At 39.2% G+C, this 20726-nt stretch overlaps 1 protein-coding gene across 5 annotated transcripts in view; it reads right to left on the bottom strand.

The window, feature by feature from the left end:
• LOC109558654 (potassium voltage-gated channel subfamily KQT member 3-like) overlaps positions 1-20726 on the bottom strand; it is a 146239-nt gene that overhangs the window by 123836 nt on the left and 1677 nt on the right. For 2 of the 5 annotated variants that reach the window (XR_011566503.1, XR_011566504.1), the window contains exon 3: positions 13941-14092. The exons of 1 other annotated variant lie outside the window; for it this stretch is intronic. The gene's annotated coding sequence lies outside the window, so the exon portion shown is untranslated. 2 more of the 5 variants (XR_002180638.2, XM_070788824.1) reach the window with 2 other exon arrangements.

The following is a 20726-nucleotide window of genomic DNA, read 5'->3' on the forward strand; positions in this document are numbered from 1 at the left end:
TTGTGTGTTTATTGCTATTATATAGAATTGGCATTAATTTTTCTTCATTGATCTTAATCCTGTGATCTTGCTGACATAAATTTTTAGGTTCTAGGAGTTTTATTTATGAAGAATCATTAGGATTTTCTAGATAGTCAAGTCATCTGTAAATAGGGACAGCTTTATTTCTTCATTTCCAATTTTGTATGCCTTTTTATTTCCTTTTATTGCCTTAATGCAGTGGCTAGAACTTCTAGTACTACAGTGAAAATAGTGGTTAGAATTGAAACCTTGCTTTGTTCCCTATCTTAGAAGGAGGCATTCTGTCACTATTAAGAATCATAGCTATAGTTTTTTTTTTAAGATGCTCTTTATCAACTTGAGATAGTTATTGTCTACTCCTAACTTGCTGAGAGCTTTAAAATTATGAATGAGTATTGGATTTTGTCAAATGCTTTTTCTGTGTCAATTTATATAGTCATCTTTTTTTAGGCTCTTAATTTCTCCTCATTCTGTAAGTTGAAGGCTTTGATGATGAGGCTTGCTATGAAAATGAAGTCTTGGTGGAAAGCTAGGTGTCAGTCATGTTTAGGAAATATTTGGAGTACTGGAAGAAAGTACAGATCAAAGACTGGAGTCATAATAGTATAAGAATTTCTTAATGTACATTTAAAGTTGAGCAAAGTATTGAATTCTTAATAAATGGCAGCATACAGAAGGATACAAATATCTGTGGATTCTGGAGCAAAGGGAATATATTCCCATTAAAATACAAGACACAGGACTTTCTGGATTCCCTGTGCCCTAAGTGTAGTAGCTTCCTTTCAATAAACAATATTAAGCAATAACATTTCTTCAACTTTACAGGGACTTACAATCTATTCACTCTATCTCATTTTCACTGTCTTTAACATACCCTCACTTTCCTCCCTCCCAGTTTTGATTCCATGTCCATATTTAAAATTGCTCCCTTGTCAATACCCTTTATCTCCCTTGCCCCACTCTCCCACCATTGTGATTGCCTATCTCTGATTCCTGTTACATCTAGCTCTCTAACTACTCTAGGCCTGCACTCAAATGGCAGAGAGTAACTTCAAAAAACTTTAAATTTGTGTCCACTCATATCATGTGGGCACTTAGGTCCAATAATCCCAAAGCCCAACATTTCCATTTTCTATTTTTTATTTACGCACCCTCTCAGATTACTGTAGCATATTTTCACTTATTTCCTGAAATAGTCAACACTTTTACTCAGCTGATGACCTTGCTTCCTATTTTGACTGAGAAAAATAGAAACAACTGAGACAGAATTTTCACAAACATTCATCCATTTTCAGGGTGTTCCCACTTAACCATCTTCCTACTGGTTCCTACAGATCAAATGTCCTCAAACCAAGCTCCCCTCTTCTTTACTGTTAGAACCCATCCTCTCATACCCAGCCTAGGACGTATTAACTCTAGCAGCTCTTCCCATTCTCTCCTGCATTAAGATTTTCTCTCTGATTGCATCATTCCCATCAGTATGTATTTATAATGCACTCCAACTTTCTCCTGGAAAAACAATCCCATCTCTTAATCCTGTATCCTCTCCTGGATGATGCTCTGATTCTCCACCACCCTTTATAGAAAAACATCTGGAAATATTTGCCTGGACTCACTACTTACCACTACTCTCTTCCCATTCACACCTGAACCCTCTCCAGGGAGGCTTTTGCCACTAGCACTCTGCTGATCCAGTTCATGTGAAGCTCACGAATGGCTTCTACATTGCCAAATATAATGACCAATTCTTGGTCCACATAGTTTTATAATTTTTAAAAATTTTATTGAAGAGTCGTTGGTTTAGAATGTTGTGCTAATTTATGCTATACAGCAAAGTGACTCAGTTTTATGTATATATATGTAGTTGTTAATTCACTCGGTCATGTCTGACTATCTGCGATCCCATAGACTGCAGCACACCAGGCCTCCCTGTCCTTCACTGTCTCCCAGATCTTGCTCAACTCATGTCCATTGAGTTGGTGATGCCATCCAACCATCTCATCCTCTGTGCCCCCTTCTCCTCCTGCCCTCAATCTTTCTCAGCATCAAGGTCTTTCCAGTGAGTTGGCAGTTTGTATCAGGTGACCAAACAACTGGAGCTTCAGCTTCAGTCCTTCCAATGAATATTATGGATTGATTTCCTTTAGGATTGACTGGTTTGATCTCTTTGCTGTGCAAGGGACTCTCAATAATCTTCTCCAGCACCACAGTTCAAAAAGCATCAATTCTTCATCATTCACCTCTCTTTATGGTCCAACTCTCACGTCCATATGATTGGAAAAATCATAGCTTTGACTATATGGACCTTTGTTTTCGAAGTGATGTCTCTGCTTTTTAATGTGCTGTCTAGGTTTGTCATCGCTTTCCTTCCAAGGGGCAAGTGTCTTTTAATTTCATGGCTGCAGTCACCATTCACAGTGATTTGGAGCCCAAGAAAATGAAGACTTTCCATTTTTTCCCCCACCTATTTGCTATGAAGTGATGGGACAAGATGCCATGATCTTAGTTTTCTGAATTTTGACTTTTAAGCCATCTTTTTCATGCTTCTCTTTCACCTTCATCAAGAGGTTCCTCTTTGCTTTCTGCCATTAGGGTGGTGTCATCTGCATATCTGAGGTTATTGATATTTCTCCTGGCAATCTTGATTCCGGCTTGTGATTCATCCAGCCTGGCATTTCTCATGATGTACTCTGCCATATAAGTTAAATAAGCAGGGTGATGATATACAGCCTTGATGTATTCCTTTCCCAATTTTGAACTATGTCTGGTTCTAACTGTTGTTTCTTGACCTGCATACAGGTTTCTCAGGAGGCAGGTCAGGTGGTCTGGTATTCCCGTCTCTTGAAGAATTTTCCACGGTTTGCTGTGATCCACACAGTCAAAGGCTTTAGCATAGTCAATATGGAAAGGAATATATATATGTGTGTGTATATATATTCTTTTTCATATTCTTTTCTATTCTATCACAAGACATTGAATACAGTTTCCTATGGTATGCAGTAGGACCCTGTTGTTTGGCCACCCCAAATATAATAATCTGAATCTGCTAATCCCAAGCTCTCAGTACTTCCCTTCACACTGCCCCCACCCACTCCTGGCGACCACACGCCTATTCTCTAGGTTGGAACATATAGTTTTGAGAGTCAGAAATGCAGACACAGAAAGCTCGACCTTGCCTTTCCCTAAGTCTTTGTGTTATCAATAAATGTCAATAGCAACCTCTTAGCTTCTCAGATAAAATGTCATAGTGTCAACCTTGAGGTCCCTCAAGGTACCCCATGTAGTCCTTTAGCAGCACCCCATCACTTCCTACCACCTCCACTGCCACCATCCTGGTCTAAGCCACAGTCATCTCTTTCACATCCGATTATATCATGCCCCATCCAGAATAAAAGCCAAAGTCTTGGAGGCAGCCTCCAAACCTCATGCAATCTGGCTTCCCCATCATCTTTCTGACCCCACCTCCTTTTCCTCTCTCCCTAGCTTACTGCATTCCAGCCACACAGGGCTGCTTGCTCTACTTGAAACACACCAGCCAAAGTCCTACCTCGGGGCCTTTTGCCTATGATGCTCCCTTGCCCTCAGCTATCTACATATCTCAATTCCTACAGATCTTCATTCAAATGCGAGGCTTTCCCTGGTATTTTTAATATTGCAGCCCATCTTCCTGGGTCTAGCACTCTCTATATCCCTTCTCTTATCTTTTATTTTGCTTAAACATTTAAAAAATTTTCTGTCCCCCCATTAGAATGTGAGCTCCATGAGGTCAGGACTTTTAATCAGTTGTGATCACTATGCCAAAAACAGTACCTTGCATATAGCTGTTTCTTTTTTAAAATTTTCATTTATTGGTTTATTTTTGGCTTCCCTGAGTCTTCAGTGGCTTTGTGTGGGCTTTCTCTAGTTGTGGGGAGTGGGGGCCACTCCTCACTGGAGTGCGTGGGCTTCTCATTGCTGTGGCTTCTCTTTGTGCAGCATAGGCTCTAGGTCTGCGGGCCCCAATAGTTGTGGCTCGTGGGCTTAGATGCACGGTGGCATGTAGAATGTTCCCACAGCAGGGATCCAACCCATGTCCCCTGCATCAGCAGGTAGATTTATATCCTTTGTACCACCAGGGAAGTCCCTCTTTAGAAAAAGAAGAAAAAAGCTGTTTTTTAATAAAATTTGCTGAATAAATGAATGAATAAATAAAATCCAAGGCTGATAATCTTGGGACAGTTTAAGAAAAGTATTGGGATCCAGTGCTTGCGTTGGTGCTATGCTGAGGAGAGATCCCTGTGAATTGGGGAACGCATCCCAGCCCCTTCCTTGTGGTACCCAGAACATCTCAGGAAGCTGTGGTCCTTTGAGAGCTGCCTGCCGGGCAGACCTGGGTCCAAAGAACAGTCTTAGGATCATCATCTTCACAGAGATGTGGCTTCTTTAGAGTGGCTCCCCTGGATGGTATCAAATAACAGCATTCACACCAGCTGCATGTAAACACGGTCCTATGACCAAAATGTAGCTGGCAGTTCAAATCCTAATACCTCTTGATTTTAGAGATATCGAAACCAATGAAGATGTTAGCAGTGCTTTTCATGAAGCCACAAATGGTGCTCCCCTGTTGCTTTGTTTTCACCACCACCACCACCACCACCACCAATGAATCAGTGGTTATAAGGAGAAAAGCACAAGACAGATTATACTCTATTTCCCAAGTTTCTGTGAGGCAGATTCTGGCAAGAGAACTAAAGTATCTCCCCAAGTATAACCTGGTGCAGTCGTTTCTCAGATGCCTCTGAATGATGACTGTTGCTTGAGGCCTTACTCTGACTGTTGCTGCCTTCTCTCCATCTTGCCTGTCATCACTCAAGAATGGTGGCCATTTTAATTGTAGTCAAGGTAATTTGAATTTAGATCTTCTAAAGTGTCTTCTCTTTTAACAACTTCCCACATTCCTGACAGGTGCTGTTTAGAGTGGCAGACTGTTTTATACTCCTGACAAGGCAGGGGAAGATGGTTTTAGAAGGTTAAGAAAAAAAAGAATTAAAAAAGGGTGGATATGTTTACAGTCCTGATTTCCTTTCTTTTTATGTTATAAATGAAAGATTTAAGTACTTTAGATTATAGGGCAAGAACAACTGCTGGAGGTCCACTTCTGTTTAATTAATTTCAAGAACAATTTTGATCCCTGGTACAAGAGGAGAATGCTTTCCTAGCTAGCTCATTGGTAAAGAATCTGCCTGCCAATGCAGGAGACTCCACGTCTGCCCCTGGGTGGGTAAGATCCCCTGGAGAAGGAAATGGCAGCTCACTCCAGCATTCTTGCCTGAAAAATCTCATGGACAGAGGAGCCATGGGGTCGCCAAAGAGTCAGACACGACTTAGGACTAAACAACAAAAGAGAAGAAAGGTGGAAAATAGTGATAAAGAATAAGGGACGTGAAGACCGCTGGGGGATGAAGGAGCAGGGAAGAGGGTAAGTGTATATTGATTTTTACTGTCTCATCAGGAGCTACTTTGTCATAGGGGTGGGCAGGGTGACACAAGGGATTTTATGTTTAGAATTGGTTCTTCCAGGAGGGTGAATGCTGCTTCCAAAATAAATAAATTAAGGAAGAAAGGGAGGAAGAAAGTGAAAGCAAAGAAAAAGAGAGAGGTAAGTGCAGACTGTATCCTCAGAGTGTCTTTTGCTGTGTTTTAAATGGGTGCATGGAATACGTGAAGGGAAGAGTGTGGAGATGCAAAGCCAGGATGCCAGGAGAGTAGCTAAAAACTCTACTGTAAAAAAAATTGGTTGGTTGACATCATATGATTAGTTCATCTTCTTTGCTACTTTCCTGGTGCTCTTATTACTATTTTTCAAGCAGTGTTCCTTTTCTGGCTGGTATGACTTTATTTTTTATAAAAATTTATTTTTGGCTGTGCTGGATCTTCATTGCTGTGTGAGGGCTTTCTCTTGTTGCAAAAAGTGGAGTCTGCACTTCCTGGCGATGCACTGGCTTCTCTGGTGGCTTCTCTTGTGGCGTGCAGGCGCTAGGCACGTGGGCTTCACAGCCCCGAGGCATGTAGAAATTTCCTGGACCAGGGATTGAACCCTTGTCCCCTTCATTGGCAGGGGGATTCTTAGCCACTGGACCATCAGGGAAGTCCCTGGCTTGTGTAACTGTACAGCTGTGCATTGGAAATTTAAAAGCATACCAATGAGGATGGAGTTATTTTAAAATTTTAATTTATTTTCAAATAATTTCCAACTCTAAGAAAAGTTGCATTAATAGCATGACAATCTCCTGAATATCCTTCTCCCAAATTGAAGTTTAGCCAATTGTTCCAACAGTGCCCTCATAACAAAATGCCCAATTCAGGACAACATCGTACTCAACTGTCATCCCCTCGTGGTCTAGAATTCCTCAGTCTACTGGACTTTCAGGAACTTGACATTTCTGAAGGTCATTTTGTAGAAACTTTCTAAATTTATGTTTGTTTTATATTTCCTCTTGATTGTAACCAGGTAATGATTTTGTTCTGAAATATTAGAGAAGCGATGTATTTTTCTCATTTTATTTTATCCAGTGGCACATGATATTGCTTTGTCCCATTACTGGTATAGTTAACTTTGAACTTGATTCAGATGGTATTTGTGAGGTTTCTACACTATAAAGTGAAGTTTTCATTTCCATTGTAATTAACAGATATTTTATAGAAGTATACTTTGAGCTGTAAGATCCTTCTTCATCTTACTTTCACCCACGAATTTTGGCATTCATTGATGTGTCTTGCCTGAATTCCTTCAACATTTTTAGTTGGACTTCTAAGAAAGAGCTTTCTTTCCTTTCTGTTTATCTACCTACTTATATCAGTGTGCATTCACGGATTCCATTATATTCCATTCCTTTGGGTTATAATCCATTACTGTATTACCTATTTTGATGCCCAAATGGTTCCAGATTTGCTCAGTGGGAGCTCCTTCATGGCGGCTCCTGAGTTTTTGGTTATGTCTCTATCATTCTTTTGAGAACTTCTTTATTTTCTGGCACATGGGCATGTTGAAGGTTCATCTCGTCCTTTTCCTGACCCTGACCTTCAGAATTTCCATGAGCCCTAAAAAGATGCATTTAGAAACCAAGACTTGGGGATCCTCTATGACCCACCTCCCAGAATATTGGAAATAAAAGCAAAAATAAACAAATGGGACCTAATTAAACTTAAAAGCTTCTGCACATCAAAGGAAACTATTAGCAAGGTGAAAAGGCAGCCTTCAGAATGGGAGAAAATAATAGCAAATGGAGCAACTGACAAACAACTAAACTCAAAAATATACAAGCAACTCCTACAGCTCAACTCCAGAAAAATAAATGACCCAATCAAAAAATGGGCCAAAGAACTAAATAGACATTTCTCCAAAGAAGACATACAGATGGCTAACAAACACATGAAAAGATGCTCAACATCACTCATTATCAGAGAAATGCAAATCAAAACCACTATGAGGTACCATATCACACCAGTCAGAATGGCTGCGATCCAAGTGTCTACAAGCAATAAATGCTGGAGAGGGTGTGGAGAAAAGGGAACCCTCTTACACTGTTGGTGGGAATGCAAACTAGTACAGCCACTATGGAGAACAGTGTGGAGATTCCTTAAAAAACTGGAAATAGAACTGCCTTATGATCCAGCAATCCCACTGCTGGGCATACACACTGAGGAAACCAGAAGGGAAAGAGACACGTGTACCCCAATGTTCATCGCAGCACTGTTTATAATAGCCAGGACATGGAAGCAACCTAGATGTCCATCAGCAGATGAATGGATAAGAAAGCAGTGGTACATATACACAATGGAGTATTACTCAGCCATTAAAAAGAATACATTTGAATCAGTTCTAATGAGGTGGATGAAACTGGAGCCTATTATACAGAGTGAAGTAAGCCAGACAGAAAAACACCAATACAGTATAGTAATGCATATATATGGAATTTAGAAAGATGCTAACAATAACCCTGTGTACGAGACAGCAAAAGAGACACTGATGTATAAAACAGTCTTATGGACTCTGTTGCAGAGGGAGAGGGTGGGAAGATTTGGGAGGATGGCATTGAAACATGTATAATATCATGTATGAAACAAGTTGCCAGTCCAGGTTCGATGCACGATACTGGATGCTTGGGGCTAGTGCACTGGGACGACCCAGAAGGATGGTATGGGGAGGGAGGAGGGAGGAGGGTTCAGGATGGGGAACCCATATATACCTGTGGCAGATTCATTTTCATATTTGGCAAAACTAATACAATTTGTAATGTTTAAAAATAAAATAAAATTAAAAAAATCAATAGAAACCAAGACTTGGGCATTAAGTTTGCTCATTCCTACTCAGGTCCTCATAGTGGATTCACACACACACACACACATTTAAATATCTACATACATATATCCATATCTGTAAAATTACATGTTGACAGCCACTCTTTCAATTGTAAGTCAATGACCCAAAACCACGGCATTCACCTCAACTTTCCCCCTTTCTGTATTTGTACCTTCCTTCTCCAGCACTAAGATTCCCTATATGTAGCCCATCACTTAATTTCTCCAGACTTCTAACCTGCTCGCAAGCCCACCTTGTGTAGGCTCTGATTCCCACCAAACTGCCTTCCTGCCCACTCCAACACCCCTCTGTGTGGACCCTGACACACACTATCCAGCCTTTCTGCTGCAAAGAAAGGAAGGCAGGTATTACTGTCATTTTTAACTGAGCTTTCTGCATTGGCTGGTTATCTTGGCATCACAGAAACACAGTAGTGAATTGGTAACAGTGCTGTTAAAACAGCATATGGATGGTTTATTTACTCAAAATCAGTTTAATGAAATACTGCATATATTACACATACTTTACACTTGCGCCTGTATGTACATATTGCTTACATAGGGATGCCTACACGGAACCAGGGTTTACAGCCTTTTGTGGGCAGTTTAGACAATTTTTCAAGGAGAGTTTGACCACAGGTGCTTCTTACTTCAGGCTTCCTGGTGACAGTGGTAAAGAATACACCTGCGATGCAGGAGACATGGGAGACATGGATTTGACCCCTGGGTCAGGAAGATCCCCTGCAGGTGGAAATGGAAACCCACTTCAGTATTCTTGCCTGGAAAGTTCCATGGATAGAGCAGCCTGGTTGGCTGCAGTCCATGGGGTCACAAAGAGTTGGACGTGACTGAGAGACTGAGCACATATGCACACTTATTTTATAAGTCAGCTTCAGACTCTAATTCCTGTGTAAAGTATGATGTCACTGTATGCCTAAACTGTCTCTAGTCAAATTCTCCTTTGGGAGAACACATCACTGGTTTCCAAGGATCAGATGCTGATTCTAGATCTTATTTATCTATTACTGGCTTATTCAAGGAAAATGATAATTTTTGTTTGTTAGTTCACCATGTTTCTAGGCCAGAGCTAGGGAAGAGCAAGGTCTTGGCTATCGGACCAACTCCAGTAGGATGGCTCACTGGGGCCGTGCATAGAAGGCCAAACCCCAGGGCGCCCTTACCAGGCATGGAGACCAGAGTGCTCGGCAGGGAGGGGGAGACAAGCCTTAAACCAGGGGGAGAAATGACAGAGGCCAAGAAGCCGGTGACAAATGCTGAATGGACCGTTTGTTCATTCAACATGTACTTATTAAGATGTGTGTGATGTGCACGTGTGCTCAGTTGTGTCCGACTCTATGACTTTTTGGACTGTAGTCTGCCGGGCTTCTCAGGCCATGTCCCAAGCAAGAATACTGGAGTGGGTTGCCATTTTCTCCTCCAGGGTATCTTCCCTACCCAGGGATTGATCCCGCGTCTTTTACGTCTCCTGCATCTGCAGGCAGGTTCTTTACCACTAGTGCCACCTACTAAGCCCATCTTCAGTTAAATTGTTATTTTGTTTATTGTTCATTATCTATAACCTTTTTGAATGGCTATTGAGTAAATGAAAGGTATTCAGTTTGGTTTCAAGTTTTCTCAGTTCAGTTCAGTCGCTCAGTCCTGTCTGACTCTTTGCAGCACGCCAGGCTTCCCTGTCAATCACCAACTCCTGGAGCTTACTCAAACTCATGTCCATTGAGTCAGTGATGCCATCCAATCATCTCGTCCTCTGTTGTCCCCTTCTCCTCGTGCCTTAAAGTTTTCTGGACTTTACAAAATCAGGTGATAATTTCATAAGACAGTTCTCCCCAGGAGATTATGTGACTGGCAGAAACCTATTTTGAAGATTAGGAAGAATTATAGATTACTCTTAAGTGGTTATCAATAAATAAACAATGATGTATGTGGCATTTACCTTTTGCAGAATTTGATCTATTTTAAAATGGGATTTGGTTCTTTTCCCTTTACTTTTACATAATTTATTATATATTTAGTGGGCCTTCTCTTAGAGTCACTTCTCTTTACTGACACACTTTCAGTTCTGTAGAGTTCGTGGATAAGAAAAAAAAGTAAATCACCATGATGGTCTCTATATTACCTCTGCAAATAATTGCTTGGGCAAGAGCTCTAGACTAATAAATGAGGGCATGTGGATAATTTAGAATGTTTTTCTTTTTAGAACCAATTGCCTGGGAATTGAAAAATTCAAGGTGCTTTTTCATGGTGTTATTGTTTGAATTAATTAAGAAAAATTTCACTTCATTTGGAATTATTTCTATTCTTCTCAATTTTCCCTCCTGAGAAAGTATGGGAGAATGTGGCCCTTTGGGAAAAATTTAATTAATTCAGTCCACAGTCAAACACTAGAAGATGAAATTCCTCAGGCCTGTGCCTTTTTGAACTTGTGGAAACTGACAGAATGCACTCTCTGGTCTCCCTCCGAGCCGCGGCCCACCCCTCATCTGCGCTGCAGAAGCTCCCGTCTCAGGTGGGCAGGGACAGGAAGGGTGGCGAAGGGAAGGTGGGGTGGGGACCACAGGTCATCTTCATAATGCGGTTTAAACTTGCTGATACTTGTAAGGTGTGTCAGGAGCATTTTGAGCCTTAGGCAATCAGATGCGAGGGCTCATTCTGTTCAGTTCATAATGTGGATTATATTTTATAGAGTTGCCAGGACTTGATTATGTGCACCTCCTAGAATGTGCAGCTCTGAACATTTAAAAGCGAACTGCTATGCAACTCTGAACATTAAACAGAGAATTACTATAGGCAAATCTCATAGAAATAAAGAATTGATCCTACAGTCACAGTTTTAGAATTTTGTATTTGGATGGAATTTGGAGTTTTATATTTGGAATTATATATTTGGATGACTTTCACATCACAGTTTAATTTGGCTGCGTGGCAAGCACTGAAAATGAAGGAGTGACACAGAAAACAATTTGTGTACTTTAGAACACTGCAGTTTAGCTTAGTGACAAATCATACACTTCTATTCAGACCATATGGAAACATAGTCCACGTTTCTCATCTACTTATATCTCTCTGCATATCTTTTAAGGTAGATATAGATAAAAAAAGACCATACACCCAAATAAGACATAATTATCACAAAAAGTATTTATAAACATTACTTTGTGGACATACATTGATTTTAAACACATCCTTTACTTTAAATAACTTTGATTTTTCTGCCTAGAAGAGAAGAGTACATTAATAGCTATCACTTACTAAGTTTACCTAGTTGAGTGTTAGCGCTTCTAAAAATGAGTCTAAAAAAAGTAAATATTCATTACTTTTTCACGTTGGAAGATTAAAGAAATAAATGATCCTTTGAAACTGAAAGTGAAATTCTCAGAAATGTCAAGAAAATATTTTGCTCAGTCTCACTTTAAGAGGAATTGAATAGAGATTATAAAAGCCTTTTGACATTACGCTATTGTTACATAATGTAACCCAGGTAATTAGGATCTGCTTAATTTGGAACCTGTAACAGAGAAGATATGAAATGTGTTTTGCTGCTTTGTAACTCATTTTTGAAACCCCATCTATTTAAAATGAATACAATAAAAGTGAAGAGAGGCTAGAAGTCATCCCTGGAGTTAAACTACGTGGTGAATGGAGGTACCACCTACTTGCATACAGGGCAGCCCCTGCCTCTCCAGCAGCAGCACGTGTCCAAGGAATCCCGTGGATGGCACTACACAGTGGTCTGCTCAGCTTAAACTGAAGGACCCCGTGGACTGTAGCCTACCAAGCTCCTCCGTCCACGGGATTTTCCAAGTGGGTTTCCATTTCCTTCTCCAGAGGATCTTACAGACCCAGAGATCAAACCTGGATCTCCCACATTGTAGGCAGACGCTTTACCGTCTGAGCCACCAGGGACAGAATTCGAAGGAAGACATAGCTTTATTATTAACAAGCTGAAACATAAATGAAAACATGGTCTCCACTTTTCGTGGTCCCCAGATTAAAAAGTTCTTTAGTTAAGGTTTTTTTGTTTGTTTGGTTGGTTGTGTTTTGGTTAAACTCTAAGAACACTGATTTGTTCAATGGTAGCTAGGCAAAAGTTAAATGGAAAAAAAAAAAAAAAAAAGGTTAAACGGAGGACTATAGGTTGAATGTTATCATTCTAAGTGTAAGTCGCTCAGTCATGTCCGATTCTCTGTGACCCCATGGACTGTGGCCTGCCAGGCTCCTCTGTCCATGGGGATTCTCCAGGCAAGAATACTGGAGTGGGTTGCCATGCCCTCCTCCAGGGGATCTTCCCAACCCAGGGACAGAAGCCAGGTTTCCCACATTGCAGGCAGATTCTTTACCATCTGAGCCGCCAGGGAAGCCCTATCGTTCTAAGGCACCTTCTAATTGGCTCCTGTATCAAATCCATGGGAAACTAAACGTGTCAGAATGTGATGGAAAAATTCAAATATCAAAGGATGCAAAAATTAATTAAAAGGCATTTCCTGAATTGGAAAACACAGCTTACTGTCTTTAGAGACTTGTTCAAGTCAAAAATGACTCGGGAATTGGATTCTGAAGTTTCCACAGCTTTCTGTACTGATAGTGTTTGACTTCGGTTCAATACTACAATTTTGAGGTTTAGTCGCTAAGTTGTGTCTGACTCTTTGTGACCCCATGGACTGTAGTCCACCCTACTCCTTCTGTTCATGGGAGCGTCCAGGCAAGAATACTGGTTGCCATTTCCTTCTTCAGGGGATTTTCCCTACCCAGGATTTGAACCTGTGTATCCAGCATTGGCAGGAAGGTTCTTTACTGCTGAGCCACCGTGGAAGCCCATACTAAAATTTTAGAAAGCCTGTAACAACACTTAAAATTTGTTGTTGATGGTGGTGGTGTGATTCCAGCATAGATAACTGATAGCTTATAACATTCAGGTTAGAGGTCAAATTTGAGACCTTATTACACATCCAGGGAAAACTACATTTTGAATAACCCTCAGTAAAATCTTCAACTCCAAATAGAGGAGGAGAAATTCACATTTGGACATTTATACTTTCAAAGTGACCAAATTACACATGATTTTCACTTGCTCTGAAATGACTCCATATATGCAATTTAAAATTTTATTTTTTCATCATTCTACAAAAAACTTAGCAATAAATTCTAACAAAAGTTTAGATGTTTAAAAAAGGAGAAACTATTCTCTTTTTTTAGCTAATCAGTATTATAACATTTATATATTGAGAGTGTTAGGGAATATATAACACATTTCCTGTGCATCTCTAATAAAAGAAAGCTTGCGATATGCTGTACTGACTTTTTCCCTTATTTTTCATAACTGCAGCATCATAATTAGAAAACAAACTGAGTAAGGTAACTCATTGCAAATTGAATCTGGTGTTAGAAGTAAGGTGCAAACGAGACTAAATCAGATATTTTAGTTTTTTCTAAACAGGATTGAACAGCATTTCGAATCACCTAGAATCAATTCTCATGGGACACTGGTCGAAATGATGATACTGAGTTAAGAAAACATTTTTCTGATGGAAAAAAATCACAAGTCAGAGATTGCCACTTACATTATCCAAGATAAGTTTGGTGATTATTCTGTAAATGAACATCGATTTCCGTGTAGACTCCAATGTTTCCAATCTCTGAGAAACGGTTCTGGTGTCTAAAATGTCCAGTTGCAGAATTAGGACAAATATCTTCTAGTGAAGTGGTTGCTTCTCTGAGAAAACAAAAAGAATTGCTTCACATCTGAGTTTTGCCACGCTACAAAGTCTAGCTTGAATACAGCACGCATGCTCGCATGCTCAGCCGTGTAAAACTCTTGGTGAGTTCAGACTGTAGCCTGCCAGGCTCATCTGTCCATGGAATTCTCCAAGCAATAATACTGGAGTGGGTTGTCATTTCCTCCACCAGGGGGTCTTCCGAGGGATCCAGACTGGATCTCCTGCATTAACAGGTGGATTTTTTAAAAATCATTGAATCACCTGAAAAACTCATACGGCAGAGGGAAAGAAAAGGGAAAAACCCTAAATTCATACCCTCTGTATTTACTGCTAACCCACAAGGTGGCACTAAAGAGAAAAGTGACAACAGTGAAGACCACAAGCAACTTCTGTACTAAATCAATTCTTTTATGGGCATTAATCCTATTTCCTGACATGATTATCCTTTTAATACGCTACTAAGTCAAAACATCCATATTCAGGTTCATTGCTTTTTTCTCACAGACTGTTCTTAGAGTTAAAAAAAAAATCATTTAATCCAGTAGCCAATTATAAAGAAGAAGTTTAAATACTTTAGTGTAGTTCTTTTGTAGGAAAGTTTTTTTTCTTCCAGATACAGACTTTACAATCATTGTAAGGTTATAAATTATGACCATTTTTAATGCTTTGTACAGTGCCTGGCACTTAATGGTTTTATAAATTGTAAACAGTCTTATTTAATGTTTCAATATTTATAGTAAAATGATGTATTTAGACTTGTAACATAGGCATACCTTGTTCAATTGTGCTTCACAGATACTGCATTTTTTTTTTTTTTTTACAAATTGAAGGTTTGTGGCAACCCTGTGTCTATCAGGCCATTTTTCCAACCGCATCTGCTCACATTTTGGTAATTCTCACAATATTTCAAACTTTTTAATTACTGTCATGTTTGTTATGGTGCTCTGTAATCGGTGATATTTAATATTACTGCTGCAAAAATATTGTGACTTGCTGAAGGCTGAGATGATGGTGAGCAATATTTTTAAAAACTATGTATTTTTGGAGACATAATGCTATTGCATACTTAATATATTACAGCATAGTGTAAGCATAACTCTTACATGGACTGGGAAACCAACAAATGTATGTGATTTGCTATATTGTGATATTTGCTTTATTTTTCCGGTGGTCTGGAACTGAACCTGCAACATCTCTGATGCTTGTTTGTAGCAGTAGCATATAAATAACTTCTTTAAGGTATTGTAGGCAAAGTCTAATTGTTTGAGTTCCAAAAATAATCCCTGAATCGCCAAATACATATTCTACCTAACTTTCAAGGCAGCTGGAGAGCAATTCCTGGATGCATATGGGGAAATGTTCTCAGAAAGCCTTGTATGGAGAAACAGACAAATGGTGTGACATCGGCATAGCCTAATCACAACCCTGAAAGTAAGGGACATGGAGGATCCTTAGCTACAGTGCCATGCGGTAGAAGGAATTGGGTCTTCTCTAGCAAATCTCTCCGATTCTGAGCAAGAAGGAGGGCTAGCTCCCCAAAGAGGCTATTCTTCAGTTCATGATTAAGAGATAATATTATTCATCCACAGGTCTAAAATTTGAAGGAAAATACTATGATTTGGTTATTTTTTCCCTTGGTTTCAAAGTAGGAATTTAATGAGTCAAGAAACAATTTACATTTTTACTGTTATTGTATAATATGCATACTATATAGCTTGGGAAATATTTTCTAACAGAAGATATCTTTCTTACTCAGAAATGATTGCATCTTTGACTAGAATACTGACTCATTAAAAGTATGCCCTATGCATATGATTAAAAATAAATATTGTAGATCTGGATCAGCTTTTAAAACCTTATGTATCGGTATATGACCTCAAGATTAATGACATTTCATTATCTTAAAGCAAACACTTCACCCTATTTACCCTCATTGCTTTTTCAATCCATTTACAACCACCATTTGCTACTCAAATTTAAGAAGATATTGTAATTACCTCATTTAATGAATTAATTTTATTTTTATTTCATTTAAATTAAGATTTAATTGACGTGCTAACATTGTAAGTTTAACGTACATAGGTTTAAGGTGTCGGTGAAAGTTGAAGTGTTAGTCACACTGTCATGTCTGACTCTTTGAGACCCAAGGACTGTAGCCCGCCAGGCTCTCCTGTCCATGGGATTCTCCAGGCAAGAATACTGGAGTGAGTTGCCATTCCCTTCTCCAGGAGATCTTCCTGACCCAGGGATCCAACCTGGGTCTCCTGAATTACAGGCAGATTCTTTACCGCCTGAGCCACCAGGGAAGCCCACTACATCTATATATTGTAATTTGTAACATGATTAATACTGTAGCATTATACCTCTGTCACTGTCACATAATTATTTCATTTTGTGGTGAGAACATTTAAGATCTAGTCTCTTAGCAACTTTGAGGTGTATAAACACTATGTAATTACCTCATTTAAAGAGCAATAGTGACAAACATTTATATATCAAACAAATGTCTGTGTATGTCTAGTAGGTACAGGTTTTAAGAGATAATATGCTTTATTATTAAATGGAAGAAGAGGGAACAAATGAGTGGAAAAGAGAAAAAAATTGGATTAGAAGGTACATATGGAAGAAATACAATGGGCTATTTCTGTCTTTATTTTACATTAATATCTAAATCAGCATACATTCTTCAAATATTTTTCATGGTTTAAAAGAGGTGAGGCACTACTCTAGTCATGTAAATTTGAACTGTCACATGAGCTCGGGTCAGAGACATAGTTATGAATACCTTCAAAAGGTAAGATTTCTATGGCATGTGCATGCGTGTGTGCTAAGTCACTGCAGTCGTGTCCGACTCTGTAAGTAAGACTTGTTCTGTTTAGTTTTAAGCATAATTATGAGATTCTTGGCCTAATAACATGTAGTAATACATTAATAGGTTAGGGAATGTTTTCCTCTTAAAACAACTTTATAACTTTAAGATTTTATGTGAGTAAAGAAGACATAATCAAATTTAAATACGATATCAATTCAAATTGATCTTTTTAAATAAACATATGTCAGATAACCAACAATTAAATCAAGGTGTTAATTGTAGTTAGTAAACATTATGAAATTTCACTGTTTCAATTATGGCTAATTTTAAACAGTCCTCCTCTTTCCATTGCTAAGATTCTTGAGGAAAGTTCTATCTTGAAGGGTGTTTCTTACATGTTACCCTTTAACAGATGCAATGATCAAATGGTATGAAAATTTGAAGTTATATATATAAAAATATTAATAAAGTTTGCAATATTGTTTTTCCCAAATTAAAAATTTCATCAAATTATCACCATCTCGAGTCTCAAACCACTTTTGGTGGCACGCGGCAGCCACTTCAGCTGGGAACAGACATTTGCACTGTTCACTGTCGGCTTTGATCTCCAGTCGTGTGACATCTTCAGGGCTGCAGCCGCTCAGAAAACAGATCAGTCCTGTTTTACCTGCCAGAGTAGCAGGGGCTGTTTTCTTTTCTTCATATGCTTTTACTAGTACAGGGTATTTTTATAAAGTCTTGTTATCCATTAATAGTTTTTAGTTAATTTTTTTTTTTGCATATCAATGGAGAAGATTAATTAAAAACCCCTGAGAGCATAAAGAGATTAGTGTTTTAACTTTGGAATTTCCTTTACAGGATTTGAGAACTGGATGAGATCATGGAGGTTACCTAGTCCATCTAATTACTGTACATGGACCTGTGGAGAAACTGAGGCAGTGAGGTAGGTTAGGATAATGTAGGGAGGGGAGGGCAGATTTGTATCTTGTTCTTTCTGCTGAGTCGAGCTGTTTCTGAAAGTGAAGTGCTAATTACACTTGAAGGGGCTGAGTATAAAAAGGACACTTTAGTTGTGTCTCTACACACAAACCAGTGGGAAGAGAGAAAAAGCAGTTCAAGTGTAAACAATCAAAGACTAAAAAGCCTCTGAAGCCAGTGCATTCACTGAAAATAGTTCAGTTTGATTAATCATGGAACCTGGGTGTAGATTTAGTTAATAACTTCTGTTTGGACTTATGGATATTAAACATTCAGACTGTTTTCAATTTTACAAGCCTCTAAATCAAATATGGCCACAAAATGACTTGAAAGACATTTATTAACTAAAGAAAATAATCACAAAGTATCCAATAATAATAAATTTACCAAATTTATCATGAACGATAAGTGTGTTTCTGAGAAGAACATCAGGCACTTTGGAAAGTCTTATTCTGCATGGGTCTAACACTGGCAAAGTCTCTCCAATGTAGTCATTCACATACTGAAGGCAACTTCTTTACAGGAATATTAGTGAATCATCTCTTTAAGATTTTTGTTAGGTACACTATCTGAAATTTTGTCTTTTTTGGTTTTGGTTTGAGGAGGGTAGAATAGATATTCTCTAAGAAATAAAATTAAAAAGTTACTATACCAAAGTTATTTACTTCTCAGTGGTAGGTTATACACTTTCAGAAATTAACAAGAGAAAAATTCGCTGGGGCGCTTTTGTAACATCCATATAAGAGGAAGAAATATTTACCCACTTGGCCTTGATACTGCATTTACTGGGTGAAGTTGCATTTTAGAGGAATCAGGGTTTCATAAGTTGTGTTCACTACAGGTTAATGAGCTCGTGTCTGCTCCACTTAGGTCTCAGAAATAACCCATCCACTAATTTAATTATAGCCAGTTGAGACTTGACTAGTTGGTAAATGTATTCTTTAATTTCGAAATCCTCGAGAGTTGCCTTGTAGAGATTTTCAAAAGCACACAGATAAAATACAAAGAAGAACAGAAAAAGCCTTCTTTGAATCTTTTCTTGACTAATATCATTTAAAGATCCTTTAGTGGGTAACATCTTCATTGAGGCGGTGGTTCTCAGACTTCTAGGGGGTGGTTCCAGATTCCTCTTATAATTCAAGTGAGTTGTATCCATGGACTTTTGCTCAATAATCCTGAACTGTGGGTTGTTAGTACCCTAAGGTCAGAGAAGTTTGGTAAGCTGCTAAGAGTCACACAGCTCTCTGCCTATACTATGTTTCCTGAGTCTGTGAAAACAAACTAACAAACCTCCGGCTCCTCAATTCTTAAAATGCACACAGGCAGATACATATGGACAGCAAGAGCACAGAGATTTAAAAACAGAGCATAAAAAAGTAACTTGAACAGACTGTGGCATTTCCCTTGGTCTGTTGCTAACGGCCCACATAAAACATGCTTAAAAAAAAAAAAAAAAAAACCAAAAACCTGGCACTTCTTTTTATCATCATTTAAAATGATTCAAATGGACATTCAGAATGTATGGCATTGGGAATGTATCCCATCTGAGTATAAATGGTAAAGAGCTTCATTGAACAGAGGGCTGTGTTTTCAGTGGTTTTCCGGCTGAAGTTGATACATATTTGGGCTGTCCTCTTTGGTCATGCTTTTAAAGCCAAACACAAGATTTTAATGTGTATGCTCAGGACTACAAACCCAGTGGTGTTAAACATGCCTTTTTGTAAGAAAAATAATTAGGGACATGATTTTTTAAAATGCCTTCGGGATTTGAAGATGTGCAAGAAATGTGTAAAAAGAAATTACTTCATTCTCCTTTTATTCTGCACTTTTAAAAATTGACTCTGAAGCCCATCACACTTTGTTTCATTGAAAACTAGAGACTCCTGCCTCTAAGCTGTGAGCTTTGGGGTGGCTGTATTCTGAATAGTGTTCCAATTAGAGTTCTTCACCTAAATTCTATGGCTTGGATATCCCCTATACTCAAACATATTCTGCACTCTAATTTAAAACTTCAACAAACTTAGACAAGAATCCATAACCAGCCAGTGGTCTGTGAATCTGTTTTGACGATACAGCTGTGGATGGACACTTCCTATTGATAACTGTTCTTAAAACAGTTTAAACGATTTTCATGATAACACTGAAAACAGCCAAAAAAAAAAAAAAAAAAGTAATTGTGACCAGGTGAAGTGAAAAACTGTCCAATCACAGAATATCCCTGTTCACGATTCTAAGTCTAAAGTAATGGAGCTCATGTCCTCAGCTTTTCTCAGTCTCAAGTTTCTGGTCCTGAATATTACACTTGAATATTTTAAGTATTTTCTCAATCTGAAAATATATTTGTTGGGAAAAGCAGTCCCTTTTCTGCAGCCTTTACTTCCGGAGGAGTCTAACGCTTTCTTGCTGACCCTTATTTTAATACCGCACGCCTGGACACATCACACAGTGTAGTGTCTGTTGTCAGGCTTTGGAGAATTTATTTCAATTTACATACAATCCTCCAAATCCTCTGGAGAGCCAGATGTGAAATCTGAGACCGCTCCTTCTCCCCAGCAGGCTCTTCCTTGGCCTCTAGTCATTCATAGCCAACGGCTCCAAGGCTCCCTCCGGGAAGGCGCGGTGGGGCTGAAGGGTCGGGAAGAGGGGTGACTGCGGGGCTCGTTGCGCCGAAGATTTACAGTACTTCTCGCATGCGGCGCAGCAACCCCCTCTGTGGCTGTGGGTGTCTGGTGTGACGGAGCGGAGAAAAGCTCTCTAATCTCCCAGGGCCTGCCTCTGCCGCTCCCCTCCCTCCCGCCGTTCCGGCCTCCTCGCTCTCGCGCTCTCGCCGTGGCCTTTCT

This window comes from Bos indicus, chromosome 5, assembly GCF_029378745.1.
Source record: "Bos indicus isolate NIAB-ARS_2022 breed Sahiwal x Tharparkar chromosome 5, NIAB-ARS_B.indTharparkar_mat_pri_1.0, whole genome shotgun sequence".
NCBI classification, from domain to species: domain Eukaryota; kingdom Metazoa; phylum Chordata; class Mammalia; order Artiodactyla; family Bovidae; genus Bos; species Bos indicus.